At 41.4% G+C, this 17,669-nt stretch overlaps 1 pseudogene; it reads right to left on the reverse strand.

Moving 5' to 3' along the window:
• Positions 1 to 294: 294 nt before the first annotated feature.
• Positions 295 to 12,065, reverse strand: LOC132680401 (selenoprotein W pseudogene; annotated as a pseudogene).
• Positions 12,066 to 17,669: the final 5,604 nt, after the last annotated feature.

Consider the following 17,669-nt stretch of genomic DNA (forward strand, 5'->3'; position numbering starts at 1 on the left):
ATTCATTTTCTGAAAAACATACATTAAAGGAACCCGTAAGAATGGAGATTATATTTTTAAGGAGGTCTGCCACATAGTAGAGAAGTGATTCTCCACTCTAGCTGCACATCACAGTCCCCTGGGGAGCTTAAAAAAGTAGTGATACTTGAGTTCTCATCCCCTCATCCCAGAGAGCCCAATTTTGGTCTGGTGTGTGGTCTGGGCATCAGGAATTTTAAGCTCCTCCCTTCCTTCCTTCTTCCCTTCCTCCTCCCCCTCCTTCTCCTCCTTTTTTTTTTTTTTTTTTTTTTTTTTTTTGTTTAACTCATCCAATGCTTATTGAATAGTAAACTGTTGCCAACACTGCTGAAATCTGCAAGTCACTCATCCAGATTCCTCTCTTGGCCACCCCCTGAGACGGAAGCCCCAAGCAGGACCACCCCGAATGCCAGAGAGTAGCCAGGGCCTGGGAGATGCCAGGAGAAGGGGAAAAGCAGGGAGAGGAAGAAGCAAGGAAGGGAGGGTGCAGAGCTACACTCCCAGGGACACACACACACACACACACACACACACACACATACACACACAAGGACCAGGGTTTGTCTCTGCCCCCACCCAGCAGCCACAGGGACATCAGGGAAAGAGACCATGCACCCACAAGACATTTCAGTCCTTCCCATCTTGAAGTGTCTGCCACAAGGGGCTGGCCCAAGGGCACTGGACTCTGCCTTCAGGGCACATTAGCCCTGAGCCAAGCTGGTTTTCATGGCAGCCACCAGCTTCAGAAATTTGCTCTCCTTGTCCACGTAGCCATCACCTCTCTTCTTGGAGTGAACCAACTTCCTTGGTACCATCACTTCAAAGAAGCATGTGGCCTGGGGAGTCCCCTCGCCGCAGATGTCCAGGCATTTGGGGACATCATCTTCTAACTTCTTCTTGAGCTTAAGATACTTACACTTGTAGCCTCAAGTGCCACAATAAATTACTCTGACAGTGAGGGCCCTGGATGGGGACCGCAGCAAGGGCAGGGTGCGGACCTGTGAGCTCCACTGCAAGGATTTTCAAGTTTCTTTAGTGGCTCTAGTGTGCATCAGAGGTTTAAGAATCATTATAGTGATAGCTCAATACATATTAAGTGAATAAATGAAATTCTTTACTTGATCTTAGATTACATTCAGAAACCAATTTGAATCAATTGTACTGCCTGATGGTACTCTGTACTCTAGACTGCTCATGCTACAGCAAAATGCACAAAACTAGAGGAAAAAAGAGAAGATCTAAGATAGAAAAAGGATTCAAAATGCTGTCAGGTGAGGAAGAGCTATAGCAACATGAGATGCTGAGTCTGAAAAGAAAGACCTGAGAATGTAAGTGCTGCCTTCACATAACTCCAAGGTGCAGCCATCACAGATGACAGCTGAAGGAAGCTAGGGTTTGGCATAATGTAAGACTTCCTTAAAAAGTAGTATCGTCTGGATATTAACTGGATTCCTTGAAACTGTGAGTAACTGGTCACTGCAGGAATTCAGACACTGGCTTTTTGAGCTCTGGGCCAAGTTGTTGTGAGGAAACCCCTCTGCCAGGAGCTTTACTGAATGTGTCTTATTTTTCGGCCATCTGATATCCATGGACTCTCTTCCTAGAAACAACCTCCTCGTTTTCTTTGAAAATTACTCATCTCTCACTTTCAGTTCTAACAGAGCTGACTCTCTCTAGTTCTAGGGGAAGAACATTGATCCGCTCCCAACCAACCATGAAAATGACATCTCCAAATGTTGCCTGAGTGGCACAGTCTGTTAAGCTACTGACTGCTGATTTCGGCTCAAGTCATGATCTCACAGTTCCTGGGTTTGAGCCCTGCATCGGGCTCAGTGCTGGCAGCAGGGAGCCTGCTCGCTCTCTCTCTCTCTCTCTCTCTCTCTCTCTCTCTGTCTCTCTGAAAATAAATAAATAAACTTAAAAAAAGCTGCATTGCCCTACACAATAACTTGTTCAATAATGAGCAAGTAGCCCAAGTTGTGTCAATCAGAGGCCATAAAATCAAACTCTGGGAATTTTGCTTATATTTTTGAAGACTCTCTTCCACTAGATTTAAAGTTGTGAGAGTGTGAGGTGGAAAATATGAACTCAGAGAAAATGAAAAGAAGAGAATTTCAAAATGATCTTATTAATAATAGCCTTAGGTTAAACTAGATAACGTACCTGTGAAATAAAAGAGTGATGCTATAGAAAAAGAATATTCAGATGCCAAAAAAGAGTTCTCGGAAGTTAAAAAATATGATGTTAGTTCTCAACAACAACAAAAAAGGTATCATGGCTACGCTTAAGCGTCCTTAGTGGCATACTCCATTCAACAAACAGCCTGATAAGCCACTTTTTATTATTCTACTGAGCTGCCTATTTCTGTTGGCAACTGTGTGTATGAAGTGCTTTCTTTTGATATTTTCAGTAAGTCTCAGTTGTTAAAAATTAACTAATAAATAAAAAAATTTAAATATGATGTTAGTAATGAAAGAAATCTCTTATAAAGTTCAAAGATAAGTCTGAGAAAATCCTGCCAAAAGCAGAAAAGACAAAAAGTTGCATATTAGGAGAGAAATTATACACATGATTAATCCAAGAGGATTAATATGCCAAAAATACAAGATCCAAAAAGTAGAATAGAGAAAATGGAAACAAATAAAGTATCAAAGAAATCGTGAAAGTCCCTAGAATTGAAGGACAAGAGTATTCATAGTAAAAATTCACTGAAAGCATAGGAAAAATAAATGTAAAAGACCAAAACTAAGGCCTACCATCATCTCTGAAGACAAATGCTTATTATCATAAGGCTTGGAAAAAAATTAAAATCTAGCAGGAAAGAAAGGTCTTGCCCGGACTCTGAAATGCAAATCCAAGCAATGCCCTGCTTTCAGGACACATATTTCTCTTCAACAAAGCTTTAAAAAAAATCATTGCAATATTTTAAAAGCTTGATTATCTTAAGAAATTTTATGACTTCCTTTATAAACATGGCAACCAAGATTCCCTTATCTAAAAGAGGCTAGAAGACATAGGTGACTCAAGAAAGGGGACCGAACTCTGTCTGGTAGATAGTGACAGCCTATAATCCCAGAGTAGTATATGTGACCAGAAAATTTCTCAAAATGACTTCTTAAAGCTCCAAAATTGGCTCCATATAGAATTTAATACAAAATTTACGAGTGCTACAATTGTGTTAAAAATGTATCTATAATATGGCCAATCATAAAAATTTACAAAATTACAATAACAAGCTTTGATATATTCTATATATATTTCTATCAACGATGTATTTATTCACCTCCCAATTTTCAAAAATAGTGCTATATTAGTCTTGCAGTGAAAAAATTAAGTTCCCTGTCTTTTTCCTTTAAAATAATTGGCCCCAAGTACAAAATGATAACTTCAATTCATTTTGTTTATTCTCATGACATGTTCCAAGATAATTTTGTGAACACCTAAGTGTTCCATTAGTATTAGGAGAAGTAAAATGTTAAGGGATGTTTAAGCTCTGTAAAGTTGAATAGACTAGCATTTGAATGACAGGATATAATTACAGATCACCAAGGATATAGTACAAAATGTACCCAATCCCACGTCTTCATATTCAGCTAAGAACAGAATGCTTTAGTAAGATATGAGATTAATAAAATATCAAAAGATAATAATTCTGGAAGAACCAAGTCTTCCTAGTTAGAACTATCAGAGCTGGAAGAATTATTACTAAATTTCATAAAATCTGTATCAGTCATAATGGACTAGACTCTGTACTACTTGTGTGTCATTAAATTGAAATCTGCCTTTTATTTTCATGTTATTGTATCCAAGAATATGTGTCCAAATACTCCATCTAAACTTATAAGATCCCTAAGGGCAAGTATCATATCCTATATATCTCTCTCTCTTAGCTCAAGTTCCCCCTAACACAAAGCCTAAACAAGGTCTAGAAACAAGTAATTTATTTGGGATGTGATCCTAAGAAGCAGAAATGAGAGAATAAAGCAGGAAAGGATGAAAATTCTTTAAAGGATACATTCTCAATGTCACTATTAGGTTATGGGGCCTGACTGAAATTAGAGGTGGCTCAAGGGGATGTGACATCAGTACTGAAAGCATCTGCTATATTCCCATACCTTGCCCTACATTTAAGACTCTCAGTAAAAGCTTTCTGAGTCATTTAGTCAATTGCAGTGCTCCCAAGGCTTCCTGTTCAAATCAGTGATCACCTGAGAAGTTATACATTGCCTTTTACAACCACATTCCAGAACGTTATGTCGTTCTGTCAGGTCCACGTGTCTTTGTAAGACAAGTAATAGATGCCTTCTCATGTCAACGTAAGCTAACAGGGAATCCCAACATGAGCCTCAGGCTGAGTTTGGATTTGGAAATCTGAAGGCAGCCCTCTTTCTCTGCACGCTGGGTTTTTTTTCTCTCTGCAGAATTTAAAATAAGCCACCATGATGAGTAGGGCTGTCAATCAGTCATCCAGTGCTCATTGCCTACACTGAGGTGGCACTGTTGGCAATTGAGAGGTGGGAGATATGACCCTGAACATTAAAGAGCCTGGCATTTTACTAAGAAGGCACATAAAGAGTAGTCCACATGCAAACTAAGGATCAGATGACTACTACTTACAAATATTATAGGAGCTCACAAAAGGAGTATGCCATAGTGGTTAAGATGGTCAGCACAGGTTCCGTGGAGGAGGTCCCCTGGGTTTCCAAGGAGCTGTAAGATTTAGAAATGTGGAGTGGAGAAGAGGGGGCAGGCAAGGACAAAATAGGCAAGCAAGGGATTAGAAGAAGGAATGCATCCAGTCCATTTCCAAGAAATGACCTGCCCAGGGGCAACTGCATCCACACTAAGGAACTCCTTACAGAATGCTAGTCAAGATGGCAAACCAGAATCTATTAGGATCTTGGAAACATCTTCCTATTCTTTGAAAATTAGAATTCAATCCCTGTCTTACTTTGCATAAGATCTTGAAAACTGCACCAAGTATGGCTTTGGTAATATTCTGGGTGAACTCTCTTACCTAGTCACAAACATAATCAATCTTAACTGGGGTCAAGGAACACTTAAAACTCAGCCACTAGAAAGGGTTCTAACAACAACAACAACAACAACAACAACAACAAGGTATTCTTTTTCAAGGAGCCTTGACACACAGGTATTTTTCCACAGAATTTGAAGATACGGATTCTATGACATTGGTATGAATGCCTCATAGTTCATTTTAACATTTCCTGCCTTAAAATGATTTCCTTTGAGTTGGAAGCAAAACTGAAAGGGATATTAATTCTTAGTAATTTTCTAGTTCTTAACCTCCCCATTCTTTAAGAAATAGAACATCCTTGGAGCACTGAGCTCAGTCAGTTAAGCCTCCAACTCTTGGTTTTGGCTCGGGTCATGATTTCACGGTTCGTGAGATTGAGCCTCACATCAGGCTCTGCACTGATAGCATGGAGCCTGCTTGGGATTCTCTCTCTCTCTCTCTCTCTCTCTCTCTCTCTCTCTGCCCTATGTTCATGCACACTCTCACTCTCTCTTTCTCAAAATGAATAAAATTTAAAAAAAGAGCCTCATATTTCCTACCTTCAACCCAATGTAAATTTAATTAAAAAACAAAAAGAAATAGAACATCCTTAACTTAAATCCACAAACCATCAAATAATCCTATTGTACCATGATTAGTTATTATCACCTAAACATTACTTTAATGCAGGATGTAACAATTGGTTATTTTCACCACACTACTATTTTACATTGTAAAAATGCTCACCAAATATTTTCAAAGTTTAAAAAAAGTTTTTTTAATATTACATATTAACCAGGTGATCACTTCTTAGTTTTCTTTCTTCCTTCCATATTTGTTAACTAGGAGCTACAACCTCAGCCTTGCAGAAATGGTTCTTGTTTCAACTCTCCTTTGTCCTGGCATAACATGGGCTGGACTTTTCCCACTAAGGCTTGTCCCAGTTTTGCATGCATTCTCTAGTTTTCTCTGTTCTGGAACACCCCCATTCCCTGCAGGATCACCAGCTTGGTTTGGAAACAGTTTTTTGTTTTTCATTGCAGATCTTTTGCTCATGCAGCAATGTAAGTTTAAAACAGAGTAAGAAGATCTATATTGGGCATATATCAAATGATAAACAAAAAGCAATTCTAAATGGCTATAGCATACAGAAGAGATGAGTTATCCTGAGGTACATCAGTGCTTTGATGTACCTTTTTTATCGACATCCCATCTGTCAATAACGTAACATGAAAGCATGCTGTATCATGCAGTGATGCTTGAGAAAGCACATTTATTTTACATGTTGATTTTCAAGCCTAAATGAATCAAATACCGTCCTCCCAAATGGTTTATTAGTTCTTTTGGGGAGTGGGAGTGTCCATATAACTAATATCTGCCCCACAACAAGTAAAGCAAACACCTCAAACTGAAGTGATAAATCTACCTAAGAACTAGATAGTGTCACCGACTGGTGACAGGTCCAATTGCAATGAGATTCTACTAGGCATGTCAGAATAAAGACCAAAAAAAGAGGGAATCAAAGTTTCAGGAGTGACAGCTATATTCATCAGAGTTTCAGAAAAAGTGACAAGTTCCAATAGGGTTTTCTTTTCTTTTCTTTTTTTTTTTTTTTTTTTTGTTTAAACACTTAGACTCCTTGTCTACACATTTCAGGGATGAGAGGAGAGATTCATGTTTGGCTCTAGCTCTGAGACTATGCTGTTAGCCAACCCTGCATTCCAGCGGCATCTCAACATGCAGCCAGCTTTTCTATGTGGGAACCCTCTGACCTCACCATCCGGTCCTGTGACTGCCCTGGCCTTGCGACCAAACACACTTCGTGATCCCAGTTCTGCAAACTAGATACCTCTCTCCGCCACTCCCTTCTTCACCCTGCCTGTCTTTCCTGACAAATAAAACAATTCTCCAGGAGTGGGTGACTGATTACAATCCCTGCTCTTCCATAATTGGCTATGCAATTTGGAGTAAATCATTTGGCCAGCCTGAATCTCAATTTTCTTATTTGTAAAATGAAGGGTTTGGCTGAGATGGTTTCAAAGGTCCTTTTGAATTCTAAAATACCACTGCCATTCTGTCAGGCTCTTGGAGACTGTGGCCTGTCTCTGATTGGTCCTTTGTCCTTTCAAAGAGTGAGCAGCAATTAAGTGCACTGAACAAACATGTTACAACTCAACATTCTTTGTAAAATACATGCTTTCCTGTCAGTTGGACCCTTAAAGTAACTGTTGTTTTAAAATTAATTCTTCCTGGTCTAGAACTGGACCAGGTACAGAATAATGGCATGTATATTATTCTCACATAGCATATGAAACAGCCAGTGTTTTTGCAAATAATAAAACCAATGTTGGCTAACTGATGCAAAAAAGAAATTTATTGGAAAGATACTGGAAGATTGGACAGTTCATCTTGGAAACAGGAATTCAGGGCGATGTGGCTCAGTCAATACCCCACCAGAGGTTCAGTCAGTATAGGGTGCTGGCACTGGCACCATCAGCCCTGGATACTTGTCACCATTCACTCAAGTCTTAATTCCACCCAGTCACTCTGAATGATATTTGACTATCACTGGCTTTGTTATCACTCCCTGAAGGGCCAAAGTCTTGGGAAGAGTCTCTGATTGGCTGAGCCTTGGCCAAATGTCTATACACAGGTCCAGGGAGTCGAAAGCAGGATTATCTGCTCCTCTTCAGCTTCCAGAGTGGTACACCTGATCCTGGGCTCCATTTATCTTGCACTCACCCAAATAGGAGGAGTTTTGGGATGTCGGACAACCAAAATGACAAATGTTAACTACACACTTTTCTCACTTGTCATTATAAATTTAACACATCTTGGAGGCATTTGTAAGAGGGTGATTATGTTCTGGAGAGGTTTACAGCTGATAGATTATTCCATCATTATTTGATCACTTCATTGATTTATGTGAATCAGTGATTGGTCCAGTTAATGAAACAATATTCATCAGGATACTAATTTATTGAGCTGCCTTTTCCTATTTACATGGCTCCTCTGGATGACAAAGTGAGTCCTTGGAATGAACAATGAATCACTGGAAGGAAAAAGCAAGCACATCTTCATTGTGAGCACACACTGTCATTGATTTTTAAAGTAAAAAATAATATCTGGCATTTAGTCCTGGTCTAAAGTTCTTCACAGAGATGGTGTTAATTTCCCTAAGATGTTGCATTGTCCTGGCTTTATAGATCAGCTGGGATGGCTGAGTGACCTGAAATTTCGGTGACAAATGTCAGCAGAGACACTAGAGCTAAGTCCTCTCAGCCTCCTTCCAAAGTAAATCCATTAAGCCTCAGAAACAATTCTTCCACCCTGAAAACAAAGTGGCAAGCAGGCTTCCACGAGATTGCTGCCATTAGGTGGGACCACTTCCACGGCCAATGTGGAAGGGCGGTGTAGAAAAGAGATGGGAAGACAGTTTTGCCAAGGAGCTCAAGGATTGAGACAGTCTTTCAGAATGAACAGTGAACTCAGAGAGAAACTTCTCCGACAAAATGCAGTGGTATCAGCACATAAGAGGCCTTCTGCTTTTGTTACGTTTTTAAGATATTCAGAGGCCAAACAAAGAAAACCTCCCTAAAGAGAAATAAGCAGCCAGCATCCCAGAGTCCCATATCCTGGAACGCAAAGTTCCTCCCTGCACTGGGCGACCCAGGGGCTCTGACTCCCTTTCCCACAGGAGAAGCAGGTCCTGCCAACTGCTTAAGGAAGTGTCTGTTCTGGTATGAATAATGGGGGCGCCTGCCCGGCTCCATCAGTAGAGCATGCCACTCTCAGTCTTGGGGTGAGCTCGAGCCCCACATTGGGTGTAGAGATTACTTAAAAATAAAATCTTTAAAAAAAAAAAGATGTATTCGTTATGATACAGGTTTGCATGCATATAACAGAGACCCTCAAATAACAGTAGCTTAAATAAGATTGAAGCTTGTCTCCCCCCCGTGTAAAAGACTCTTCACTGATATGATACCTACTTATCCTTCGGGTCTCACTGAAAATGTCACCTCTGAGAAGTCTCCCCTGATGCTACCTAAACAAGCTAAGGTATTCTTGCCTTCTGTTTTCTGAGTGCCTTCTAACTTCTCTATCAAAACAATGATCATACTTTATATTATGGATTGTTGAATTTTCCACACATTAGAGTCAACAGCACAAGGGGAGAGACTCTGTTTATCTTGCTTGTCACCATATCTCCAGAGAGCCACCTCCCACCTGTACTGAATGTATTGAATGTTCTTGAGGGTGACAGGAAATGAATACTTCTGGTTTATTATACACAGGGCAGTTACTCAGAAAATTTTGAAATGGTAAATAGTATTTTAAAACCAGAGAAATAATAGCCATTTATGCTTCTAGCACAACCATAGATTTGGAAGAGAGCAAAAACGAACATTTCCATTTCAAAGACCTCTGCCTATAAGGCAGGGGCTGGCAAACTTTCTGTAAAGTGACAGTGAATATTTCAAGTTTTGTTGGCCATATGATCACTGTTGCAACGGCTCAACTCTGCTGTGAAAGTGGGAAGACAGAAACAACCAAGATGTAAACTAATGGTGTGGCTGGGTTCCAATAAAACTTGATTTATGAGTACTAAAATTTCAATTTTGTGTCATTCTCAAATGTCATGAAATATTCTACTTCTTTTGATTGCTTTCAACCATGTAAAAATATGAAAGCATTCTTATTTCATGAGCCTTGTAAAAAAAAAAAAAAAAAAAAAAAGCAGCAGCTAGACTTGGCCCATGGGTTGTGGTTTGTCAGCCCTGTCAGAGCGCACATTTTTTGACAGAGATGTGTCTGGCCTTGGGTTGTTTCTTTAGCCCCTCAGTGAAGTTCACACTCATAAGCATCTACTATGTGCCAGGGCCAGGTCAGAGGCTGCAGAACTGCAAAGATGGTTAAGATCAGCCCTGTGCCACTAACTCCACACGACATGGACCCAAATCCACAAAGTGTGGTTGCAGCCTCTGGTTGAAGGGGAAAGTTACTTCATGACAAGATGGCATCTGAGGGGAGAGTCGTGGGCCGCATGCACCCAGGAACCAGCAGCACCCAGTCTGGCTGTGGCTCTGGATGAATCCCACAGGGAATGCCGGGTAGTAAGGCTAGGAAGGCCTGTGGCCGATGTATGAGGGACCCTCAGGGACCAGCATGAAGCTGAGTCTGGTGGGCAACTGAGAACCAAAGGGGAGGATTAAACTGAGATCATTAAATTGGTACTAACAGTATATTAGTTTTTTAATGTTTTAACTTTCAAACTATTAAAAAGTGATTTCTGAAAGTATTTGATTCCTTTTTCTGTTACTAATTTACCAACTATTTCAACTGAGAAACTCTCCTGGGAAAAATACACTGAGTTCAAGGGCACCTAGGAGGGGAAAATGCCATCAGTGTTTTCCCAGGGGCAGTGCTTATAAAAGGACCCATTGTATGTTAAAAGAAAACAAAAAAGCAAGAATAAAATGATCATTTCAAATATTCATTAGATTTTGGGGCGCCTGGGTGGCGCAGTCGGTTAAGCGTCCGACTTCAGCCAGGTCACGATCTCGCGGTCCGTGAGTTCGAGCCCCGCGTCGGGCTCTGGGCTGATGGCTCGGAGCCTGGAGCCTGTTTCCGATTCTGTGTCTCCCTCTCTCTCTGCCCCTCCCCCGTTCATGCTCTGTCTCTCTCTGTCCCAAAAATAAATAAAAAACGTTGAAAAAAAAAAAAATCAAATATTCATTAGATTTTGAGAAAATTCTGAACTATCAATCACACAATGCCCTCCCTAGCTCCACATTAAATAAGAAACTTCTGTTTTGTCCCAAAGGAGAAAGTCACTCAATATTATACTGCCCCTTTCCTTTTGTCTCTTAAATGGGAGTTTTGTTGGAAATCATCAATTGGAAAAATAATAAGCCATTCTTTCAGGCCAACATAAAACATAGGAGGCAGGAAAAGTCAACTCAGGTCACAGAGATGAAAACTGAATGCTCCTTCAAATGGTATAAAATATCACCTTGCTCATCCAAGCAAAAATTCAGGACAAGCCTCTTGGAGTGCCTCCTATTAAAAGATACCATCTTGGCACATAGGATGCTCAGGAAATGGAAGTGGCATTAATCTGCATGCAGGGATCACCTCCTTCATGCTGATGCCCAGTCCAACTGGGGGATGAGGAGTCCAATCGCCGGCACCCAGCTGAGAGGTCTTGGGTGGAGACAGGCAAGTCTGCCTCCCACTCACGAATTCACCTGGCTGCTCCTTTCTGCCAGATTTACCCCCCCACCTTTCTCCTCTCCCTGCTCATAGGATTCATGGATAGGGGAAATCAAGTGCTGGTTGAGTGCCAATCAACGACAAACCACTGTGGTGAAGGATTGACATCTCTAGTTAACTAAATATTTTTTTAAACTGTTTCAATTGAAGTTGGGTTGAAATTTTTTACTTTTTTATTAAATTTTTTTTAATGTTTATTGATTTTTGAGAGTATGAGACAGAGTGTGAGCAGGGGAGGGGCAGAGAGAGAGGGAGACACAGAATCCGAAGCAGGCTCCAGGCTCTGAGCTGTCAGCACAGAGTCCACGCCAGGCACAAACCCATGAACCCACAAGATCGTGACCCCAGCCGAAGTCAGATGCTTAACCTGCTGAGCCAGCCAGGCACCCCCGAAATTTTTTAAGATTTTGAGTATTACATTTATAAGGTTCAAATTTCAGCAACTGTAGAGATGGAGTAAAAATAAAACAAAACTCCCTCCCATCACTATACCCCAACCTCTCAATTCCCCTCTGCATAGGTAGTCTTTGTTGTTTCCTAAATAGTTTAAATTATGATAGTAATTGTATTAGTTGAGGTAAAAGGCTGGAATGAATAAGTCCCAAATGCAGTGGCTCAAACAAAAATAGAAATTTCTTTCTTTCTCATATAATAGTTCAGTGTAGGTGTTCTGGGTCAACCGGTGGGCCTGTATCACTCAGTCATTCGGGGATACAGGCTTCCTGGCAGCTTCACAGAGGAGCTCCAGCATGGCCATCACTGTCATTGGATGGGAGAGGAGCAGAAGGCAAAGGCCAGGGGTTTTCCTTTCCACACATTTCACTTCCACTCACTCTATTGGCAAAAGCCGAGTCACATGGTCACAGTAGCTGTAAGGGATGCTGGGGAAGGTAGCGGTATCCCCGCTCCAGCTGTGCTACTACTCTTGTGCCTTGCGACGTTAAGGAGTTTAGCCCCCGGCTCACTCTCTACAGACCACCTTGCAATGCTTTTCCAGGCTGCTGCCAACTGCCTGCGCCAAGTGAGGGCAGCAGCCCTCCCCATAATCCCTGAAGTAGAGCTACCATTAGCTTGTAACAGTCAAGAGACTGTTACTGCAGAAGAGAATTACCATGCAGAAAAGCCATGCTTAATGGGAGGCCCTACTCATCCCCATCCAGTGAACACTCTTCCCTTTATCAATGCATTTAACAGACACTTTTATAGTGTTATATTTTGTGTGATTTATAAAAATTAACTCATTTAATCTTCATAATAATCCTCTGAGATAGGCACAGTTATGGACCAGTTTTCCAGTTTCCAGAGGAGGAAACCTGGAAACCGAGAGGTTAAGTAATTGTCCAGGGTCACAGGGAGAAAACTTATGTTAGTCTTTTTTTACCAACATAACCTTGATTTTATTGTAATTTCAATGAATTCACTAAAAAATCATGCTTCCCTGGCAAGCAGAGGTAGCCATATGACCCAGTTCAGGTCAGTGAATTTAAGGGGAAATCATTGAGTCAGGTACCAAGGAAAACTATTGTTTTACTGAAAAAAAAAAAAAAAAAAAAAAAGAAAAAAAAACAAGAACAAAAAACAAAAAACAGGAGAGATACAGATAGTGTACATCTTTTGCCCTTTAACCCTTACCCTTCTTCGGCTTTGGAATGTGGACATGATGCCTGGAAGTTAAGCAGCCATTTTGTGACCATGAGGTGAACACAGATTTCTTTGTTATGTGAATAGAGAGACAGGGGGAGAAAGAGAGAGATACTACATGTGTGTTTGTGTGTGTATGCACGTATATATGTACACATACATTTACAGAGAGAGACCCATTTAGTAAAAACACTTGAACCGGGCCCAAACCATCTTTGCTGATACTTAAATCTAGATCCTGGTCCTGACTGCCCCAAAGTCTGTAAGTCAGGGTATCCCAACTGGCCTCTCCATTAGGCCTGTTCTGTGTCTTCTCAGAGTGCAGTACTTATTTTCTCTATGTTCAGGCCCCCATGCCAACTCTACCCTCAACAAAGTCCATCTTTCTTATCATAATACACAGCAGTTCCTCATGGTCTTGAAATTCTGAATTCCACAAAAGGATTTGGATCTACCCACTTAGGTTCTGAGGAAGCGGTCCTAAAACTGGATAACCCAGTATCACTGCTGCCCCTGCAGTTGTATTTGTTAAGCCATTTACAAAGTCCAAGAAAAGAATCCTAGGCATCTCCTAAATTTTAGAAAATTCCAGCCTTTTTGTAATATCACAGAAGTCAATGTGCAGAGGGACCAAAAAATTGGGCCTCTCAACTCTGAAGGGTTCAGTCTCCAGTCCAAGAGAACCACTTAAATATTCATCTGCTAGGATACAGAGCAGATACAGAGGCCTACCTCCAACCCCCAAGGGAAAAGATGGCCTGGCCTATGGATTGTAGCCTAAGGACCAAGGGTTGAACATAAAACAGATTTTATTGCTAATTATTTTATTGGTAACTTTTGAATTTTTTTTTAATGTTTATTTTTGAGACAGAGAGAGACAGAGCATGAATGGGGGAGGGGCAGAGAGAGAGGGAGACACAGAATCGGAAGCAGGCTCCAGGCTCTGAGCCATCAGCCCAGAGCCTGATGCAGGGCTCAAACTCATGGACCGTGAGATCGTGACCTGAGCTGAAGTCGGACGCTTAACCGACTGAGCCACCCAGGCGCCCCTTTATTGGTAACTTTTAAAGGCCATTATGAAGCGATTCTTTAATGGCAACTTTCCTCCTATTAGGAAGGCCTGATGCATGGGACCTCTGTGAACAGCTAAGAGTTTTGGGAGACTGGGCACATCCAAGTCTAAGGCTGACAGATTTTAAGCATGGACTCTTCAATGGAGATGTTAAACCTCACTTACCATCTTTCCAGCATATCAAAGCATTTTTTTTTTTTCTTCCCAGAACAGGAGAGCAATGTTCTCCCAAAGATGAATCAGAAAAACGCTGGCAGCTTGGAAATAGCAAGTAGCCCATCTCCACTCTAAGATGTTAAGGTTTAGAAAATGCTGGGGATTGTGGGATTCTTCCCGCCTCCCTCTCTCTGCCCCCTCACTCACTTGCGCCCTCTCTCTCTCAAAAAAAAAAAAAAATGTTGGGGGAAGGCTCAGCCACGGGACTTCTACTTATGCTAGGACAGTATGGAGAAAGAGGGAGACATAAAGAAATGACCAGAAAGGAACCAGGGGGAAGAAAATTATGAATATAGGAAGCAAAATATGCTCTGTTTTGCTCAGTGTGACAAGGAACTTAGTGTTTAACGTTTTCCTATGGCCTTTAGCCTATAGGTTCTTCTATAGAGGACTCTCTCTAAAGGATAATATTCATTGTATTTGGATCTTTTCTTAAATGAAAAAGGCCTTGAAAAATGTATTTGCATCTCAAGAGCTGAAACTAAATTATTTTCCTGAATGGATGAGGAGATTAAGGGCCACTGACAGTGGAGGAAAGGAGGAGACAGTTATCCCTTGGCCACACCAGCTCCGGGACCCACCACTTAAGACTGTCAAAAACTGTCGCTGGGGTGCCTGGGTGGGTCAGTCACTTAATCATCTGACTCTTGATTTCGGCTCAGGTCCAGATTTCAGGATCATGGGATAGAGCCCCATGTCTTGCTTGACATGGGGCCGGGAACCTGCTTGGAATTCTCTCTCTGCCCCTCCCTCACTCACACTCTTTCTCTCTCAGAAAAAAAAAAAATTATATATATATATATATATATATATATATACTGTCTCTGAAACTTCTGAATTGTTAACTTTAAAATGGTTTATTTTGAAAAAATAAATATATAAAAGGGTTTATTTTGTTGTGCGAATTTTACCTCAAATTTTTTTTTTCTTTAGAAATATATATCAGGGGCACCTGGGTGGCTCAGTTGGTTAAACCTCTGACTTCAGCTCAGGTCATGATCTCATGGTTCATGAGTTCCAGCCTTGTGTAGGGCTCTGTGCTGTCAGTGTGGAGCCAGCTTTGGATCTTCTGTCCCCCTCTCTCTATTCCTCCCCTGCTTGCTCTCTCTCTCTCAAAAACATGTCAGAAGAAGTTTGTGAGAGACAGGGCAGAAAAACTGGTCAAGAGAAGTTGCCTGTTTAAATGCTGTACCCTAACCCCCTCCCTGCTTTCCCAGCACAGGTCATTCCCTCTCCCAAACCTGGCTTGCTCCCCTAGTATTAAAGCCTCACCACACCATTGCTTCCCTCCATAGAGATAGCTGTGTCACTATTCCAGTGTCTCCAGTAGTTAACATCTGTCATTTCTATTCAATTAAATGTAGGTAGCACCTTTTCACCACCACCCCCTACTTTGTAAGATGAGGCTATCAAAGACCCCACTCTCCCCTCACTCACTTCCTTTCTCCTAACGCCCTGCTATGCCATGTATACTTTTTTTTTTTTTTTAATTTTTTTTTCAACGTTTTTTATTTATTTTGGGACAGAGAGAGACAGAGCATGAACGGGGAAGGGTCAGAGAGAGAGGGAGACACAGAATCGGAAACAGGCTCCAGGCTCCGAGCCATCAGCCCAGAGCCTGACGCGGGGCTCGAACTCACGGACCGCGAGATCGTGACCTGGCTGAAGTCGGACGCTTAACCGACTGCGCCACCCAGGCGCCCCTGTATACTTTTTTTTTAATGTTCATTTATTTTTGAGAGAGAGACAGAGACAGAGACAGAGTGTGAGCTGGGAAGGGGCAGAGAAAGAGGTAGACACAGAATCCAAAGCAGTTTCCAGGCTCTGAGCTGTCAGCACAGACCCTGACGCAGGGCTCGAACCCAGGAACCATGAGATCATGACCTGAGCCAAAGTCAGACACTTAACCAACTGCACCACTCATTCCCCCTGCCATCTATAATTTTATCTCTATATCAGTGAGATTGATAAAAAGGTTAATCTCTCCTGCGATTATAATGAAGTCTTCTGTGCTTTGTCTTCAAAGTTAAAAATCAAGTGCTTTATACCACTCTGTCTATATATTGTTTACTGCACTATTTAATAACTGATTTCCAAGAAAATTACCCAGAACTAAACTACATGAGTTTACAGATGCAAAGGGATTCCTAAATTCCTAGAAGATTACATAAAAATAAACCCAGACCAAGGTGAATAAAAGTGAAATTTTAGAGCACAGTAGAAAAAGAGTAAGTCCTACCTGTTTCTAAAAGGCAGAGTGGGAGTGGGGGTGGGCATGTCCCAAATAAAAAATAAGGAATCTTAATGTCTTCAGATTTTCTCTCCATAACTCTGGGATCTAGAAGATAGAGGAGGAACGCCTTCAGATTTCTGAAGGACAATTATTTTCATCTTAGAATTTTATACTCAGATAAACAAACAGTGTGAGGGTAAAATAAAGACTTTTTCAGCTATGCAAGGACTCCAAAATTTAGCTTTCACATACCCTTCCTAGGAAGTTACTGTAGAGATGTACCAACAAACAGAGGAAGTGAATTAAGGAAGACAAAGACACAGGATCTATAAAATAGGGTCCATCCAGGAGACTCACAGAAAAAGGTCCCAGGGTCACAGCAGAGCTGTGGGATCCCAGCAAGTACTTGACCCAAGTTTGAAAAGGGTGAGGTAAAAGGAGATTCCAAAGATTTGACACCATCCTTGGGAACTTGAAGAACTTAAGTAAGCAGTCAAGGCAGAGAAACCTAAGTTGGAGGGTGGGGGAGGAATAGAAAGGAAGACAAAGAGGCTGGGACAGAGGGAAGCTGTTTAAGACAAGGGAGCAATTATTTTATTTTTTAATTAAAAAAAATTTTTTTTGGAAGAGAGAGCATGTGAGCGGGGGTGGGAGGGGGTGCAGATAGAATCCCAAGCACGCTCCAACTCGGGGTTCAGATTCACAAACTGTGAGATCATAACCTGAGCCAAAATCAAGAGTTGGAGCTTAACCCCCAACTGAACCACCCAGGCGTCCCCAGGAGAACAATAATTAATAATGATTATGACCAGGAGGATGATCAAGAAGGGATTTAAAAAAAACGTTTTTTTTTTTTAACGTTTATTCATTTTTGAGAGACAGAGAGAGCGTGAGTGGGGGAGGGGCAGAGAGAGAGGGAGACACAGAGTCCGAAGCAGGCTCCAGGCTCTGAGCTGTCAGCACAGAGCCAGACCCAGGGCTTGAACCCATGAACTGTGAGATCGCGACCTGAGCCGAAGTTGGATGCTTAACTGACCGAGCCACCCAGGTGCCCCAACAAGGGATTTTTAATTCAAAATGACAGACTAACCGTGCTCGCTTCGGCAGCACATATACAAAATGACAGACTAACCATACATCTCTTCTCTGTCTTGAGATCTGAATTAAAGAGGTAGTAAATGAATTGTAGTACAAACAAC

This window comes from Panthera onca, chromosome A1 (assembly GCF_046562875.1).
Source record: "Panthera onca isolate mPanOnc1 chromosome A1, mPanOnc1 haplotype 2, whole genome shotgun sequence".
Taxonomy (NCBI): domain Eukaryota; kingdom Metazoa; phylum Chordata; class Mammalia; order Carnivora; family Felidae; genus Panthera; species Panthera onca.